The sequence below is a fragment of the Urocitellus parryii genome, chromosome 10, assembly GCF_045843805.1.
Source record: "Urocitellus parryii isolate mUroPar1 chromosome 10, mUroPar1.hap1, whole genome shotgun sequence".
NCBI lineage: Eukaryota > Metazoa > Chordata > Mammalia > Rodentia > Sciuridae > Urocitellus > Urocitellus parryii.
Genome location: NC_135540.1, coordinates 121,794,270 through 121,812,818, shown reverse-complemented (window position 1 = coordinate 121,812,818; position 18,549 = coordinate 121,794,270). Strand labels below are relative to the sequence as shown.

Genomic DNA, 18,549 nt, shown 5'->3' with positions numbered 1-18,549 from the left:
TACAACGGTATATGCCATGCAGCCTAGGCATGTAGCAGGCTGTGTGCCATCTAGGTTCCTTTAAGCATGCTCTGTGATTTTTGCGCAACGACAAAATCTTCTAATAACACATTTCTCAGACACATTCCTCAGACTGCATCTCTTTCATTTAAGTAACACATTACCATCATACTAATAAAATCCTGAACAACTAAAGATAGTGAAATGCTGATAGGTCGGAATATAAAGAGCAAAATAATTCTCTAAGAACTTCTGCAATTTCCAAATTTAAATATCCTGATAGGAAAATTATTTTGCTATTAAAAGAAAAACAAGCACATAATATAGGAAAAGAAAGAGAACATAATATGGTCACTTTTAAAACAAACCCAAAGTTGCAAAAGAAATAATAAAATAAGGTAGATATTTTTATCTGTGTGAGAGAATGTCTGAGGTATAAAAAGCCCCGGTGGGGGTTTAAGTTCCAAGTTTATCTTTGTTTTTACACTTTTGACTCAGGCATTTTTAAAAATGGAAATAGTTCTCCAAGGCACTATCTAGAAATATGTAAGAAATGATATATTAACCTGAATGATTTTATTTAAGTTTGACCTCTTTGAAAAGAATCTGATTCCACAAAAAGAAGTATATTTGAGAATTTATTGCCTATGAAGAACCATATGGACAGCAACAAGTGAAAGATGATAAATCATATTCAAATTGATCTAAAAATAGTAATATATTATTCTGATGAGAAACTGAGCATATTACTGTGGCAAAGAAAAAATATGTTAAGTAAACAACACTAGCTTTTTGGTTGTTAAAGAATTAAGGTGTTTTGAGAATATCTGGGTTACATCAAACATATAAAAATGACTATCATTTGTTAAAAAATATAATTCATCTAGGAGCCAAGAGGGGAACCACATTTTCCTATGAACATGAAATTATTAATGTCTTAAATGTGAACTCATTATTTAGCATGTTTGCAAGAATACCAAAGACTCCAGGAGTTTACTGGAGATGACACATGAGGAAACTCAGTGTTCATAAAAGTGAGGAACAATGAAGACAACTTGGGGGAGATGTTACTGCATTTTTTCAGGGAATTTTTAGCATATGTTCCCATCACCACTCCCCTTATAACAAAGGTTTCTTTCTGTGCCTCATTTCAAAAATTTGGATGAATTGCCTGAGTTTTGATATTGTACCACTGATACACTGATAATATACAAATATACGGAATTTCTTGAGCGTCTGTTACATGCTAGTCATTGATGCTAAGGATTTATGAATTGTCACAATACCTCTGTAAGACAGGTATAGTGTTTGACCCATTTTATCAACAGGGAACTAAGGAAGGTTAAGTAACCTTTTTTTGTGGCCCTGGAGCTGGTAAATGATAGCACTGGATTGAAACTCATGTCTGTCCGATGCTCAAGGCCAAGTCCTTGCAACCTTGAACTAGTTCTCTCTAAATTCTGAAAATCACCTACTGTGATCTTTCTGCTTATCAGCTGAGGGTGGCCCAAGAGAAGTGTTTCATCCATTTTCTGATTTATCTGGCTTCCAGAGAACCAATGCTGGAGAAAAGAATCAGTCCAGTTTAGGTATCAGAGGGAAAAGAGATGTGCAGTTCCACTGTTGCCTCATGGTATTTGGTGTTCTCATAGCTTGGCATGATGTCCAAAATATACAGATGAGACTAAACTGGTTCTGAGATAAAGCAAGGCATTGTGGTTTCTCAAGGTCTAATTTAGATGCTGGGCATTGCCTATCAAAAGATTTCCCACCCCATAAACTGATCTGAGATAGGTAGAAGGGATGTTGCTTTTGTTGCAAATTCACTTGTCTTCTTAAGCTTGAAGAGAGACATCCTTGCTCCTTCACCAATTTCCTTAAAGGGGGAAAAAAAAAAACAAGGGAGAGAATTGAACAACAGCTGATGGGGTAGACAGGGAAGATGGGAGGGAAGGGGAGGGGGGATAGTAGGGGATAGGAAAGGTAGCATAATCTCTTTTGATAAATGACCTTGTATTCATGGATGCTCAGGATATCTGGTGTACTGGTGATGTGTGCATGATGGGTAAATTGCCAGAACCTGACACTTTTTATTTAAACCCAAACCCATTCTTCTGCATACAATGTTATTGTGTCTAGGAATATTCAATTGAAATGGCTTCTGCATACTGATGTAACAAGAATAGAAACAGTGGGAAGGATAAAATGTGTATCCCAGAGGCACTATTCAGAACCTTCTGAGCTATGTTCCTCGACGCTCAGTTTTTATTAACAGTTAAATTAAGAGTGAGATAAATTGAGTTAAGCCCCATCACATGGCAGCATAGAAACTGGTGATGACAAAGGATCAGTATCTCAGATATTGGGTGATAGTGCAGACAGTAAGTTCTTAAGGACAGCCCTGTAAACTGAGCATTTCCTCTTTCTTCCAGGCATGATTAATTAAACTCCTTGGCAGTGAGGTCATGGGAGTTCCTCCCACCCCAAGCAAATTCCTTTTCAAAGAGTACCTGCTTTTACATTTATTTTCAGGCATCTCTGCTACTTAATTTCATTTCTACTTAAAATAATGAGTTAATGTAAAACCTTGCCTAATGGAGGACTAGATGATATAAATGTTTTACACTGCAGATCAGTGAAGGCTGGTTTTGGAATGCCACACGCCACCTCCAAAAACATTTTCTCATTGTTGTGTTGAATTAAACAGCCACAGCCTGGCGCAGACTAACAGCTAGCTATGTAAAAGGTCAGGTGCTGTGTTTTCATCTTTTGTTTGTGTTGTTATTTTTCTGGCTGTTAAATGGTACTGTAAGTCCTAAATAGCTACTTTGCATTCCTATGAGAATATCATGTGCATTTTTATGAATCCATCTTGGTTTGCTTATTTTGCACTTCTACCTCTTTATATTAAAAATTTATATTTTTAGTTAGGAATTTTAAGTCTGAGGCTTTTAAGCATCCGTGCTTCTTGTGGTCATTGCACAAGAAGGACTGCCCTTTATTACAGAAAGCAACTGCAGTGAGCAGAGAATAATCTGAGTATTATTCCTGATCTACCTCCTGGTTTTCTAGAGAACTCATTTGAGTCTCAGTCTTCCAATAGTAAGTGAAGCCTTTATAAATAGCATATAGAATAAATTTCCTTTTAAAAGCAACAGGATTCTTTTCATACATTATCCTTTTCTACATCCATAGGACTTTCATTTATATGTAAGATGGATTTTTAGAAAAAAAGTAAGTACAAATACTAAAGATAAAAGCCTTAGCACCTTGATGTAGTAGCAGGTGACAATATCGGCATCATTAGAATGGGCTTGGAGCAGATACTCATATAGTAAACAGTTTGGGTACAGAGTGTGATACTTATAATAAAATAAAACATGAAATTTGTCCTGTGCAAGCTTTTTGGCACATTTTTATTTCACAGCTATGATAACATGGCTGAGTTAATAACTTTAATCTGGTAAAAATAAATGGAGGAATGATTTGGGGATTCTGATTTTACCTCTATATTTGGTGGTTGCTATCTTCTTGTCCCTTTCACTCTGATGCTCCTGTCCTTTGGTATTTTTCATAGTCTGACATGCAGTAGTAATGGTTCTATTAGCTGCAGCAAATTTGCTGAGCTTGCCTTTTGAGGCAAGCATGTCCTCACTGGAACTTTTTTGCAGTTCCTTATTAGTATGTGCCCTTTACTGACTCTGCAGGAGCCATCACCTAGAATTAAACATTTTCTACTAGACCTGTCCTTTCTCTGTGCAAAATGATTATAGTCTATTATGCCACCTTCTTGCTGACAGCTAGATACTGCTGAGATTACAATAAAGACCCTGAAAATTTAAATGCAATGCTACCTTCTAGAGGGGGCTTTGATTACAAGAGCCATGTGAAGAAATGCCTTTCAGAAAGCAGAATATGATAGAGTTTCCTTTAAATCACTTTATGGAAACATCTGGTTCTTACTAGATTGACAGTATCAGGAGCTAGAATCTTGGGTTTAGATTAGTTGGAAATATAACATTCTTAAATTATTCCAGATCAGGGTAGGCTCACTCAGCACCGGTCCGAGATTGCTGTCTCTGCAGAACAAAAAGCACTCAACCAAAAATGAGAATTTCCAATTTCTCTAATTTTAGGGTTACATTTACATTTCACTCCCAAAGTGCATTTTTTCCTTCTTGTTTTGCTCAGCAAAAGCAGTTTCCTTTTATTCTTCAGCAAAGTTGAAGCAAAGAATCCAGAATCTGAAGAGGCCAGTAAGTTAGGAGGATTTTAGAGCAATTTCAGTCATAGCCAAGACAGGGTCCCTCTTAGTGGTTGTCTGTCTGATAGTGTACAATAAAGTGGGTTTCTTTTCTCTCTCCCTCATCTATGTTCTTCTGCCTCCATCTTCTGGGAAGTCCTTCTCTTTAAGCTCTTCTTCACAATAGCTACAGAAATCTATATTATTTCTCTAAATCATTCTCCACTGAGTGTAGCCTTGTGTGTTTTCTCTGAATTTAAAAAAAAAAATAAGTAAAACCTGCTTTGAAATTTGACTTTAATGGTCTTTGGAAAACTTCATATCTGTAGCTGTAGTGTTTTGCAGAGTCACACTCTGGGCAATTCAGAGGTACATTTTCCTTAAGAAAATTAATAGACAATAATATTGAACTTCTTCTGTATTGGAAGGTATACTTTATATTTGCAATTCAAAGATGAAGCTCTGCAAACAAATCCAAGTCTATTAATAATGCTATGTTTCAACTATTACTTAGAACAAAAGAGTGGGGTATTGACTTGCTTTAAGGTAGTGTCCGACTTCATAGGGAGGAAGTGGTTTGACTATGACCAATTTTATCCAACAGAGAAGGAAGAAACAACATAAGCACAATTTTAGGAACAGGAAAATGGTTTTGGAGAGAGTATTTCATTGTGACTGAAGAAATAGAAGCAAAGGGAAGAATATTGGAACCAGAATCTGAGATCGTAGGTTGCTTGAGGTTATCTGAATAATGTGGAAAGGTGTTCTGACTTTATCCTGTAGGAAATGAGAGTTGTCACCAGCTTATAAATTGTAGTTATTTGAGATTTGTGTTATAAAATGAATTGGACAGCAGATGAGTTGGGAGGACAAAATTGAGTGGCAAAGAGCCTGGGGACTTATAGATGGATGATGAATAACCTCACAAGTCAGGTGGCAATGGTGAAGGAGGAGCAGGGAGAGATGTGCAAAAGGTCAGTAAAAGTTGCATTGACAGGACTTAGTGAGGGGGTGCAAATGCTTTGTGTTCATGCAGATGACATGGAACAGAAGAGGTAGCCAATAACCTGGATGACGTGTACCCCACCAGCCATGAGGCAATATCACCAATGTGTTCTTTCCTCTCTCTACTACTTCAGCATGGTTGAATCATGTCTTGGTTTATAGACAAGGCATATTATTTATGTGATTCACTTTTCAGCTTTGACATTGAAAATCCATGATACGAACCAAAAGGTTATCAATGATATTGTGTTTTGGTGTAATGTAGTACCATTTCTAATTTACACTTTACAGATTTTTTTTAATATAAATGAACTTTTAGCATGTTTTGCCTTTACAGCTGTTATTTCTCCTTCCTTAGTGTATTGCCCGTGAACCTTTAGGTATCCTAAGATAGATCAATGCTACATTAAAATTTAAGGAACTACTTCATCAAAACCACATGCTTCATTTCTGAGGGTTGTCAGCAAGCCAGGGAAAGGGAAACATGCCAGAAATCTGTTGTTATTGATGCTTCTTGCTTAACTGCTGCTTTGCCACTATGGTGACACTAAATAGAATCCCTTCATAAAAATGCAAAGAAGACATGCAGCCATGACAAGGAAAGGGTCAAAACTTCATTGGGGACTGGTAGGAGGGCTTAAGTGCTCACATCCTTGGCTCATTTCTCATATATATCCAAAGATATTAATGTCCCTTTCTATTTTTTTTCCCTGTTTGAAATTCCAAAATGGCAGGTCAGACTGGGCCAAGCATTGACTGGCTTTTTAAATTAATGTTTAATAAGATGGGTGGCTGCCAGCACCTTAAGAGTAGTGAACACGACTTAGAGAATTTCAGCTTTTTCTTCACATTAACTTCTGCTTTGTAGATGGTTAGAAAAGCTCTTCTCGCCCTACCCCCTTGTCCTTTCTTCTTTCTTTTTCATTTTCTTCCGTTTCTTCAAGCAGTATTGTTGCATCTTTCTTATTATCATGCCCCAAAGAAAGCTTCTCTCTTAGGCACCATTCTTTAGAAACCAATGGCAAGTTTTCAGTTCTACTCCATTTGATAGCCTCGTTCAAGATATGGGAGTACTATCATTTATTCACTTCAAGGAGTTATATTGAGTTTAGAGTCCAAAATATTCATTTAAAATTTTGTGAAAAGGAAGCAGGACTGATCAAAAGTCAAGTGTGTGGTGCTCTATTGTGGTTCGGATTCTCTGGGAAAAGAATTATGTACACAGATAAAACAAATGTACTGAACACTGCAATGAACTTGGAACAGCACCTTATAGGAGCAAACCCATGCTTTTAAAAAAATTCATCACAGTAATACAAGTGGTCAACCATCCATCTTCAGTTCAGCCAAGCCTCCAGTATATATCCAATCTATTTAATGCCATTCTGTAGCTTATTCCCGGCATGTTCCATGCTAGGGAATATTGACCTTGCAGGGTCACTCCTGCAAATAAGAATCAAGGAGTTTCTTCTTTTGGAGCTTTACCCAGAAGTGTACACTCCCCATCCAGGCACATGTAGAGATTTCCAAACCACCAGATGTTGCACAGCATGCCACTTACAAGTCATCTGAGAAGTCTCAGAGGTACTGTCATCCACCCATGTTTTACTCTCAGGAAATCACAATTGTGTTGTGACTTCCCAATGTTACTTTAGATTTTTCTGTTATGCTTCCCATCTTTTGCAGTCAATGTGTATATAAGTAATGATAATACATTTGCCCCTTAGTATCAGAAAGATCAGATTGCAAAGAAAACCTACATATTCAACAGAAACTTACAGTTAATTTAATTTGTATGCTTATTGATTTTAAATTTATAACTCATTTTCTTGAAGAAAGCCTGTAAAGCAATTTACAGGTTTACTGTATGCTGCTTATTTTGTGCAAATGATTCCTTTGTTTTTTTTACTCTTCCTCCTCACTTTATTAAATAGGTCCTAAAGTCCCCATTGGAAAGCTAAGGCAATGGGGCTGCTAAAGGTTAAGTCACCTTTCGGAGAACTCACAGCTAGTATCACTCATAGTGGCAGAGCTGGGACACAAATTAAAATCTTTGTCTGCAAATATGCATGCATGACTGTCAGACTTTCTTTTAAGAATATTTTGGGAAATGATAAGTATAGAAAGTTATCATTGAACAGGTACCTGGTTATCATCTACTCAGAAATTTTTTTAAAAAGGATAATTAAACTGGATGGATATTTCTGATTTCAAGCATAAAATATTCAGTGCATATCTGTTAAATTTTTAAAGTTAAAGTATCATCGCTTACATTATACCTTAAGACCGTCAATCCCTATGGACTATTATGCCAACTGTGGATATTCATTGTGCAATGATCAGTGACAGTAGTACTTTGGAAAAGATGACCATCTGTCTGAATATGGTTTGTAGTTTCAAGAAGTCTACAATCTCATATGTGTCTGGATTTTGTCTGGAAACCTTGAAGATGTGTCCAGGATCAATTTGCTGCAGAAGCCATGGCGGAGCTTTAGAATTAAGAATATTTAAGAACATAGATTTTAGAGTCACACAGTTGCTACTTAAAGTTCAGCACCATCATTTGTTAGCCTGTGATCCTGGGGACTTAATCTGCCTCTGCTTCCATTGCTTCATTTGCAACATGAAGACAACAAACCCAACCTATTTCATTTGATTATTTGCTATGTAGTGTCCTAAACACTACACAAATAAATCATTGAATCCACAGAAGAACTAAATGAGTACTATTATTGTTCATTTTGAGAGTTTCAAAGGAGTTGATGTATATAAAGTATTTAGAGCAAAGGCTGGCACAGAGAAAGTATTCAAACAATGTTAGCTCAATAAATATTATCCTTCTCAAAGAAGTGGGAAAAGATATTGCAAGCAGAGCAAATGTCATGCACCTAAGCTATAGAGACAAGAGTAAATATATACTATGTGCTTGCAGAAGGTACAATCATCAGTTTATTTCTGGTGACCAACAGAGACACTCTCAAGAGGAATGTGGTAAAATTAGCTTTGTAATATTCAATGTCAAACATGTCAGATATGCCAGGTTATTCACCTGTTAGTGGTTAAAGAACAGTGCCAGTTATCTCATTAAAATTCTTCTCTTCCATTAAGTGGGAATCTGTGAAAATACATGTCTTCATTGTGGAATCTTATTATGGTTAAGTGAAAAAAATGTAATAATTTTTAAAAATAATTTTATAAACTTGCATGTTTTCCAAATTGGATTTTCTTGGGGTGAGAAGGACTGGCTACTATGATTTCAACAACATAGTTCTCTGGTTAGAATGACTTTAGTAGAAGTACTTTACTAAATTATTTTAAAAAACATTTTTTAATGCTGTGCATGGGAACTAGCACAGGACTTAATGAATGCTGGGCAAGTGCTTTGCCAATGTCCTACAAATCCAGCTCCAGAGTGACTCTTTTTTAAAGGTTGTTCACTTCTCTCTACCGATAGTATACACATTCACTATCATTGTGCAAACTGTGGCTGCCCAAGATATTTTCTAGTTTGTTGTTGACAAAGCTGTGTGTACATTCTGCTTTTACTTTGACCCTGCATTTTTTAAACTGTGGATATTACTAGTGACATTTAATCAATGCATTTCTTGCTCATTTGCAATAGTTATTCGACTGTGCTTTATAAAGCATCTAGAGGTCACCAAGCCTTGTGAGTTCTTTTTGAACATGGCTGTTAGGGCAGGTTTTCCTTAGCGTAAATTCACCAGGACATGAAAGTGTACTCCTGAACTTAATCCATATCTAACCTACTCACTTGTGCAAATGCACGTGTATCCATGTATCCACACTTAGTTTTGCTACTTCTTCTTTTTGACCTGGAGCAGCTGTTCTTCTGTGTTTAGTTTTGGAGGGGAAGCAGGACTGAGGAAATGACATTGGAGAGCATGTGCTAAAAGGGAGAAGACTCCACCCAGGGAACCTCATGATAAATATGAAAAAGATTCTAGATATAAAATCAACCCTTTATTTCACAAGCAATAAATACTTAATATAAATTAAATGCATATAAATACATGAATATGGAAAAATGTCCCTTTGTTGTCCTATTATGGAACAAGTAGTATGCAATTCACAACGTAGATTAAGAAAGCAGATGATATGGTCAGAGATGAAGTTGAGGGGTGAGTTTAGAAATTCCCCAAATTGTAAACAAATCTGGAGATTAAATTCTCTATTAATAAACCAGATTTTGGTCTTCAGAAGTGATGTGTTTGTTGGGTAAGATATCAGTATTTAAGTGTGTAGAAGCAGGAGCCTGAGCTCAAAGATACAGCTCTGTTTAATGAAGCAATTGTCAGCAATAACTAATTGATGTCCGTAAAGTACTTCTGCAAATGCCAACTGTTAAAAAATATGCTCAGAACTCTCCTAACAGCAATAAAGGGTAATTCCTCTACTGCCAGGTGTAGGGATTGAAATTTTACTACATGCCATTATTTTAAATAGATGAGACTATGATAAAGCCACCAATCCAAGCTTTCAATAAACTGAAGAAAGAAAGAACCAAATAATTTGCATGATCCACAGTTTTTAGAACTACGGCTATGAATGTGTAGGAACTTTTATCATCTTACTGCATACAATTTACACTAAAGTAGAAGGAGGATGGAAACGTGCTGATGATATATTGCCATGTGGACCAGTTTATGGCCAGCATTCTTTTTGCTACGACAGTTGCCCCATTGACACCACGTTATTTATTGAGTAGCCGAGGAAATAGACTAGTAAATCATAGATGCACATTTAGCCAATCAGAATCTGCTTTGAGTTTGGAGAGTGCTAATTTTTGAAACTTATTCATTCTGCTCTTTTCATTTTACTGTATCAGTCTTTGTTTTATACAATCGTTTTCCTAATAGAGTCATATCTTGAGACATTTTAAAATGCACCACATATCAAATACAATTCAACTAAGATACCTAAATGAATGTTATTTAAATTAAATATGAATGCTTCAAAAAGTGTATACTTAGAATTGCTTAAAGCTCTATTCCCACATTATGTATGTTGCACATTTGAATCTTGTCAGTGTATGCAAGAACCAAAGTTAGATTTATAAAAAAAAACAACCTATAAAATAAATTATTCACATCACATACGTCTATACATCTGATAGTGTAATTAGCAATCAAAAGTTCTACATATGGTGATGTAATAGAGACATTATAATTTTTGTACATCCTGCTGTTGATGGATTTAGGTACCACATTTTGCATATTTTCTATTTCATTATTTTGGACTAAAAGAGATAAAAATAAAATAACATGTTTTCTTTATTTTAGTTCCTTTTTAAATCATTCTTCACGCTTCTTTTGCTTTCCTTCCGTGTCTGGCTCTCATTTCCCCAGTTTAGATAGGACTTGTTTTTCTTCATTTATCTTCACTCTCTTTCCTGCTCTGTGGTGCTGATGCTAACAACAATAATAGAAGACTTGGACCCAGATTCAGGAGATTGGTGGGGGTCAATGGGGTTACTGCTCTGTATTTGATTAGCCTTACAGTCCTTCCAGAATGAGAATCCTTTCTGCCTTTTTCAAATTCCACAAGTTTCTTGCATTTCTCAAATTATGGTCCATCTCATTATTCTGAAAGCTTTATGTACTTTAACATCGGTTGCTTTAACTGAACAACTACTTTTCCAATTTATGTTTCCTTATCATGCCTCCAATGTTTCTCTATTCTCTTTTACTTCAATTCATTTGACTGTCTTTTTCTCTCCTTACTTATTAAATGTTGCACCTCTTCCTTTTATATGTATACAGCATACATCTGATCACACTAAGTAGAGTGATACTATTTCATCAAAATAATTTTCTAAAAGCATGTGTATACTGAGATCTCACTATTTAATAATTGTCCACAGGTGGCCTTTCCTTGGCACTTGTGTTTCCTTTCTCTGCACATGCAGCTAGCTCTCTAGTGCATCTGTCTGTTATTTGTGATGCATTTATGTCCTCTCCAGTTGGCTACATTTAATCCATCATAAGCTTCATCAATTTATGCCTGGGCAATTAAGAAGAGTCACATGTATAATTTTGTCAGATGGAATATATTTCTACTGTCTACCACCATCTTAAGAATCATTTTAAAAAGGTAGTTAGGGATATGGACTTGATTACCCAAAAGAAGTGGGTTCAAATCTTAGACTTGGCATATAGTAACAAAGGAACAATAGTGTCACTGATAAATGGTGTAATAACTTATGTAGGGTAAGTTTTAAACTGTGTTAGATGACATTTGTGAAATTCTGGGCAAAAGTTCCCAGATTGGGCATTAGATATGGTTATGCCAACAGATTTAATGGGCATATTTTCAAATATTCTGTAAAACTATTTTAAATGATTAAAATATTCTGTAAAACTATTCATAGATAATGATTAAAACAAAGTAAAAGCAACTAAAACCAGACAGAAGGGCCTTTATTCATGTGCAATACTCTCCCCATCATCCTGACTAAAGCAGGAAGAAATGCATTAGAGTCAAACTTAGCTTCAATTTGCCCTAATAAGATGGAGATGGAAGGTCTGTTCTCTGTTCTAGCTATGGATCACAGTCTCATGTGTAAAATGGATAAGTATGCAACCATCAATAAAAATTCTTTGTCATGCTCTGCTAGGCATGTGTTCTTTCTGCTAATGAGTTTCATTTCTTAAATGAGTACTATGGATGGTTAATGTTTCAGATGTTTTATAATTTTCATAATTTTGCATTTTTAACATATAATCCTTCATTGATATGTAGCTGCATATGAATCAGTACTTTAATGATTCCCCAAAATGTAGCACTTTAAAAAACACAGTAACTCACACATGACTAAGTTGGATTTGTTAAATTTCTTCTGGAAAAACACAAATTTCTTCACACCGAGAAGTGAGCTCAGCATCACAAGTTGATGCAGACTTGTGAATTTTTTCTAGCTGAGGGTGAATGAAACTGGGTTTCAGCTAAAAAGGATACAATCCATAATAACACTAAAATAGATGCTGCGACTCCACTGTTGAAGAATTTTATCTCACTTTTACATCCACATGCAGCAGGATATTGCCTGTTTTTTTTTTGTTTGTTTGTTTATTTTTCTTTCTTTCTTTTTTTTTTTTATCAGAGATTGAACTCAGGAATACTTAGCCACTGAACCACATCCCCAGCCCCTTTTCATATTTTGAGACAAGACTTGCTAATTTGCTTAGGGCCATGCTAAATTGCTGAAGTTGGCTTTGAATTTGTGATCTTCCTGCTTCAGCCTCAGAGCTGTTCTTTAAACATGCTTGTGTGTGTGCATGTGTTTTAAGAGATTTCTAGCCATTCACTTATTAATTTAAATCAAGAAACATTGATGGGCCTGTCATGTGCTAAGCATCCTCTAGATACTCTAAATGTAGATATGAGTAAAAGCAAGTTCTTCTCCTCCTGTCAGTCCCTGTCTAGTAAGTATAAGTACATTAATCACCAATAAGTGCAATCAACACAGTAAAGAAATAGTTCATCCAATGCAATAGAACCAGTGTGGTGGGTGAAAATTCCCAGTCTTAGTCCAGGAACACAGGCTATTTGCACATTCAATTATGGTATCTCTGCAGCAGAAAGGCACAAACTTGTTTAGCATCCAGTGTCAAAGAATAGATCCTGCTGGCTTTGAGGAACACAAGTCTGCATTTGTGATGGTATTTACAGAACAGGGATAGGAGTGCCCAATGCCCAGAAGTATATTTACAGTATGAATATACATGGTACATGCAAGCATGTATGTATATATCATGTGAGATTCTTATTGCTGCTCTAACAAAGCACCATAGATTGTCTTTAACCATATCAAATTGACTGTTTTATAATTCTGGAGGTCAGAAGTTGGGAGAGAATCTCAGTAGGCTAAAATTGAGGTGTTGACAGGGTTGTATGCCTTTCTGGAGGCTTCAGGGGAGGATCTGCTTTCTTGGCTTTTTCAGCCTCTTTAGGCTGGTTAAACTCATTACTTTGTAGTCTCCTTCCCTCTTCAAAGTTAGCAGTGGATGGTTAAGGTGTTCTCTCTCACTGACTCTTCTTCCTCCCTCTTCCACAGTAAGTGCATGTGTTGTTATATTGACCCACTAGAATAAGCCAACTTTCATTTTAACATCAACTGTTTGCATCCTTCATTTCATGTGCAACCTTGATCTCCCTACAGCCATGTAACACAATATATTCATAGGTTTTAGGAATTAGGGCAACCTGCGTGGGAAGTCTTTTTTCTGGACAACTGGGTATTTTTTTTCCTAGTTAAGGATTGGATATTAGGATGGAAATATAGAACTAAGGTACTTTCCATCTGAACACAAGAGGGATCAGGACTTGGTTGTCTTAAAAATTTGCCCCATTGTGTATTCTGTGTGCCATGCTGAGACAGAAATTGTGCAGATAAACAAGTGGAAAGTGTCATATAATATATAAGAAGGATAGGAAGAACATTCTGCATACTTTGTGTGTAGGAAAGGCAGAAGAGTTACCTTTGCAATGTGTACATCTTCCAGGGTCTTATATGTACCACATGCTAGTGGCATGCTAATAGAATAATAATAATTTCATTATTAGTATCAATAATAAGAAGTTATCTTTAGGGAGCACAAACAGAATCCATTGGGTTAAGAGATTTAATCTTATAGAGGTCACATCAGATAAAGTCTATGTCAAGGGAAAACTGATAGCATGTGCACCTTTAGGTAGCTCATGTGCACCTTTAGGCAGCTCATAGGTATGCTGTATATCATTTCATCATCTATAAAGTAAGCCTACTAATATCTGCTCTGTCCCCTTTACAAGATGATGTAAAGACCAATTGTACCCATGAATACAAATGCATCTAGAATTATTTTTAGAAAGCAAAGAAGAAGATATTAAATTGAGGTATTTTCTTGTCCTAAGTATAATTCTGAACAAGAAATAGGCAATAAAATCACAAAATATGGAATAGAAAAGCCTAATTTAGCATTAAGCACAACTTACTTATTTTGATTCCTATGTTATAACCTTATATAGCCTTTATCAGGTGACTCAGATAGTTATTGGTCCCAAACAAAGAGAATAAAGATGTTAGCAGTGCTAATTTATTTTAATCTTTAATCCACTATATTATGTAACCCATATTTGGTTACTCAAATAGTTAATAGAGATGCCAAAACATAAAGGTGTTGCAGGGCTGACTTATTTGATTCATTTCATCACTTTATTGAGCATTTATTATTTATAAGGAATTGCAAAAAATGCAGAGATAAATAAGATGCAGTCTGTGCCTTTTGAGAGAGCAATTTACAAGTGATAATAGGGATAAAATGTGTGTTTACAAGACCAAACATATTAAGTACTGTAAGAGAATAGCTTCAGGTATTCATAGGTGGTAGTGAAAATATGAAATGAAAAACTATATAACTAACAATCTGGATTTTATCTTTAGTAAGAAAAAAACACAGTTTAAAATCATGCAGTTTGCAGGAAATAGTGTAGGGGAGGGTATTATCAATTTATTGAAATCTCCTAAGTTGTTTTATAAGAAATAACCAATGCTACTTGGAAGATTGTATATAGTGGTGATTTTTTTTATAGCAACATTTACTGAGGTTTATGAAAATTTAAATTTCTCTTCTGAAAGTTTTACTGTGAAAAGTAAATAGTTTTGAAAACATGATCAGTAAATCTATGAGTAAAATAATGTTATGATAAAAATTTGTAACCTGGAGGTTATGATAATAAAAAAAAGTCTATCTCGAGCTGGCTCAGATCATTTCAAGATGGTATTACAATATCTGCAGGTTTCAAATAGGAGAGATAAAATCCCCTGATGAATATACCATTTACATCATTGTGACTTTCAATGCGTGTCAAAAATAACTTCCTGTTAAACTTCCATAGCTGAACTGAGTGTCCAGAGTTGGTTAAAGCTGATTTTATTTCAGCCACACTAGCTAGCACAGTTGGGCATCCCCAGTTCCTCTTTCACACACACACACACACACACACAATTTCACAATTATAATACACACCTTTTGGTGCTAGTACTTTCAAAATGCAAGTACTGAATAACAGACCCATAAAATCTAGAGTGGCATGGGATTAAAAAAATGCATATTCCATTAACAAATATTTTGTATCAGTAGTTGTATGTTCAGTAGCATAACAAGGATTTACTTCAGGAGCAAATATGCCCAAAGCACTAGATTTGACTCTGTGCAAAAATTAATAAAATGACTCAGGACCAAGGCCTTGTTCCTGCTGGCCACCTGCAATGTGTGCTAATGCCCTTTTACGGTTCTATCAAGGGCCCTGCATGGACTGTCTGACTTGACATTGGACACTACTAAGAGAAGACAAGCATGCAGAGAGAGAATGATTAATGTAAGCCTTCTACAACCAGCCAGAGGTTTAAGGAATTCTTTTCTGCAGCATTCCAGAGATAATTGCCAACCGTTTTATCTAGAAACATGTTATGTCATTTTAAAAAATATGGCAAAATCTAAGACCTAAGTGGTTGGTGTTACATAAAGAAGGAAATAAAAAGCAAAATGGAAAATGTAGGGGAAACAGGAATATAAATGTGTTTGTGGAGTCTTAGAGGGACAAAGAGGGTTTGCTCTGCCAAAGTATGTCAGTTTCATTTCTTTTCAGATTGATACACTCAAGGCTTATACACAATTTCTCCTTTATGGTCTGAAAAAGTCGCATGAATTTTCTGAAAAAAAATAATGTTTTATACGTTGAAGGAAATATGATTGCCAGATGAAAATCTTTAATTTTTCCGATTTCTACAAATTACTTATCATTCTATTATTAATATCTTTGTTAATGAAACACTACAATAAGGCAATAAACAAAGTGCCACTTTAAAAATTATGGATTTTATATATATATATATGTTATATATATAAAGTTATATATATATATGTATATATATATATATAATTTTATTATGTTTGAATCCACTACTGTTTTGTATGAGACCAAGCCAGTTCCAATTTGGCATCGGCCATCCACAGAGCACTTTAGCTTCCAAAATATTGTAGCCAAATATCCTCTTTATCATGCTGGGTTTGGGGGCTAGGAGGGATAATCGACTCCGGTTGTGTAGAGAGTGCCTTGTTGCTCCATATGGCCTATTTTCCATTGGCAAGATAGTCCTTAAAATCATAGGGAATTCTACTACATATGCATAAGTATTATAAATTAATGTTCTAATGTGCTTGGAGGCTCTTGCTGAATGAATGACAGGCAAAATGAAAATAAAAATAAAAATATTTTTTAAAGAAACCATAGGCACGTGGTTCTCCCCAGACATCAGAATTAGGAATCAAAGACTCTTTTTTTTTTTTTTTTGACTCAGTGGCTTATCTTTCCTTCCTGGCATTAACTCTTAGGAGATGTGTATAAATTAGGTGTTTTCTTGATACCTTAGTATTCAGAGTGTCTGTGATCAGTCTAGTCAAACCCTTGCCTCATCATTAACTTATCGCTATTTCTCAAATACATTTTAAAGGTTTTGTTTTCTCTCTACTTTAAATAAAAAGAAAACATATCAAATACATGAAAGCAATCTACAAGCAAGCCCACGTAGAAAACAGCATTCATTTAACAAAAATGTCCATGTGATATTGGGGGGAGCAATGCAGGTAGCTCAAGAGTTCATTTTCACTGTTTTTTTTTTTCTGTCTTTCTTTTCTTTTTCTTAAGTGAAGATTCAAATTTGTTCTTTCATTGTGTTCCCTGTAACTGGAAAAAACTGTGGATTTTATTTTCTGATGCAGAACAGTTAACTACCAGAAAATAATTCAACCAAAACCCACTACTAAATAAACAGAGTCTAGCATCCAGGACTTTACCTGAAAATCAGAGGCCAACTGCTCTTACAAATAAATTCATCATCCACACATTTCAACATCTAAAAGTACTTACAGACCCATGGGAGAAGAGCGTCTCCCTCCTTGTCCCATCTGTTCTTCAATTCCTTCTCCCTCCAGTCCTTCCTTCCTTCCTTCCTTCTTTTCTTTTATTCATTTGTTATCCAGTAAGAATACTCTAGTATACATAGATTTAAGAAAATCAATTAACAAATGGGATACAAATCTAAAACCTTAATTTACGATATTGTATCACCAAATAATAATTATTACATGTCACAAATATATATACTAAATATAATAATTCTGTGTAGTATATAGTACATACATTACATATAGTATATTACATGGAAGTATATATAATTACCATATATAGTAATTGCAACATTATATAGTATATATAATTACTATTTGTAATATAACCAAATAATATTTACTAAACATTGTGAAACTTAATTATCATTACTCATTAGTAGAGATATCATAGCAAACAAAATAATAAAAGGACTTGTAATTTGCTTCATCTATTCATGTGTAACATGGGTTACCTATTTATAGTTTATACAGCTTTGTGTATAAGTCACAAAATATATTAAGTACCTGGAAAAGTGTCTGGCTAATCAAAAGACTGAGTGTGATTTCATACTAGGCAAGTTGCATAAGGATTACTAGTCTCCTCTGCCCATCCTTTGGGGTTAGAGTAAGTTTTACCTTTTGCTATAGGAAATTGTGATGAGGAAATGTAACACTTACTCAAGGTCACCCAACAAGTCACTCTTTGTCATTAGGACTTAAGGGTTTTCGGCTTCGCTGTCTGATTTCGGTCCATTAGGCCACAAAGTCATCAAAACAAACCAGAAAAGAGCACCATCAAAAGGAAAAGTAATAAAATCAAAGGATCCTGGAGCAGTATTGTACTAAAAGCCATCTGCTATCTTGGTCCACATTCTCAACCCTCTTGAAATGTTATTTGTAAAGCTTTAAAAGGCTTGACTAGAAACCTTCATGTCTTTTTAAAGATACAGTGTATCTATTGCTGACTCATGCATGCTGAATTAAGAATTGTAATATAGATTTTTGAATATACATCAGAGAAATGCCAATACTTTGTGCATTGTCAAAGCCCTTAGGCTTTTGCTCTTGAGAAAGAAGCATTATGATTAGCCAAGCAGAGGATTGTTGCTATAGTATTAATGGTGATGAGAGAGAGAGAGAGAGAGAGAGAGAGAGAGAGAGAGGAGGAGGGGAAGAGAAAGAGGACAAGTCTGAGAGTCTGAGGCTAGTTGCTCAAAAGGATTTGCAACATTTAAGTGATAATAAATACCGGCATGCATATCCTTTCAGTTCTTTTTATTTTATATCCACGGTCCTCACTACCCTACTAGGATTTCTGTGCCACAATCAGATGGGGGGAAAAATAGACGG

At 35.3% G+C, this 18,549-nt stretch overlaps 1 protein-coding gene and 1 long non-coding RNA gene across 5 annotated transcripts in view; one reads left to right on the top strand and one right to left on the bottom strand.

The window, feature by feature from the left end:
* The window catches only part of Pcdh7 (protocadherin 7), a 393,493-nt gene that overhangs the window by 94,891 nt on the left and 280,053 nt on the right, over nt 1-18,549 (top strand). The gene's annotated exons all lie outside the window — the stretch shown is intronic.
* On the bottom strand, nt 1,409-17,967 carry LOC144257124 (uncharacterized). The gene is made up of 3 exons (XR_013344382.1): nt 17,878-17,967; nt 17,180-17,302; nt 1,409-1,876 (listed from the first exon to the last, which is right to left on the bottom strand). It is a non-coding gene; the product is annotated as an uncharacterized LOC144257124 (long non-coding RNA).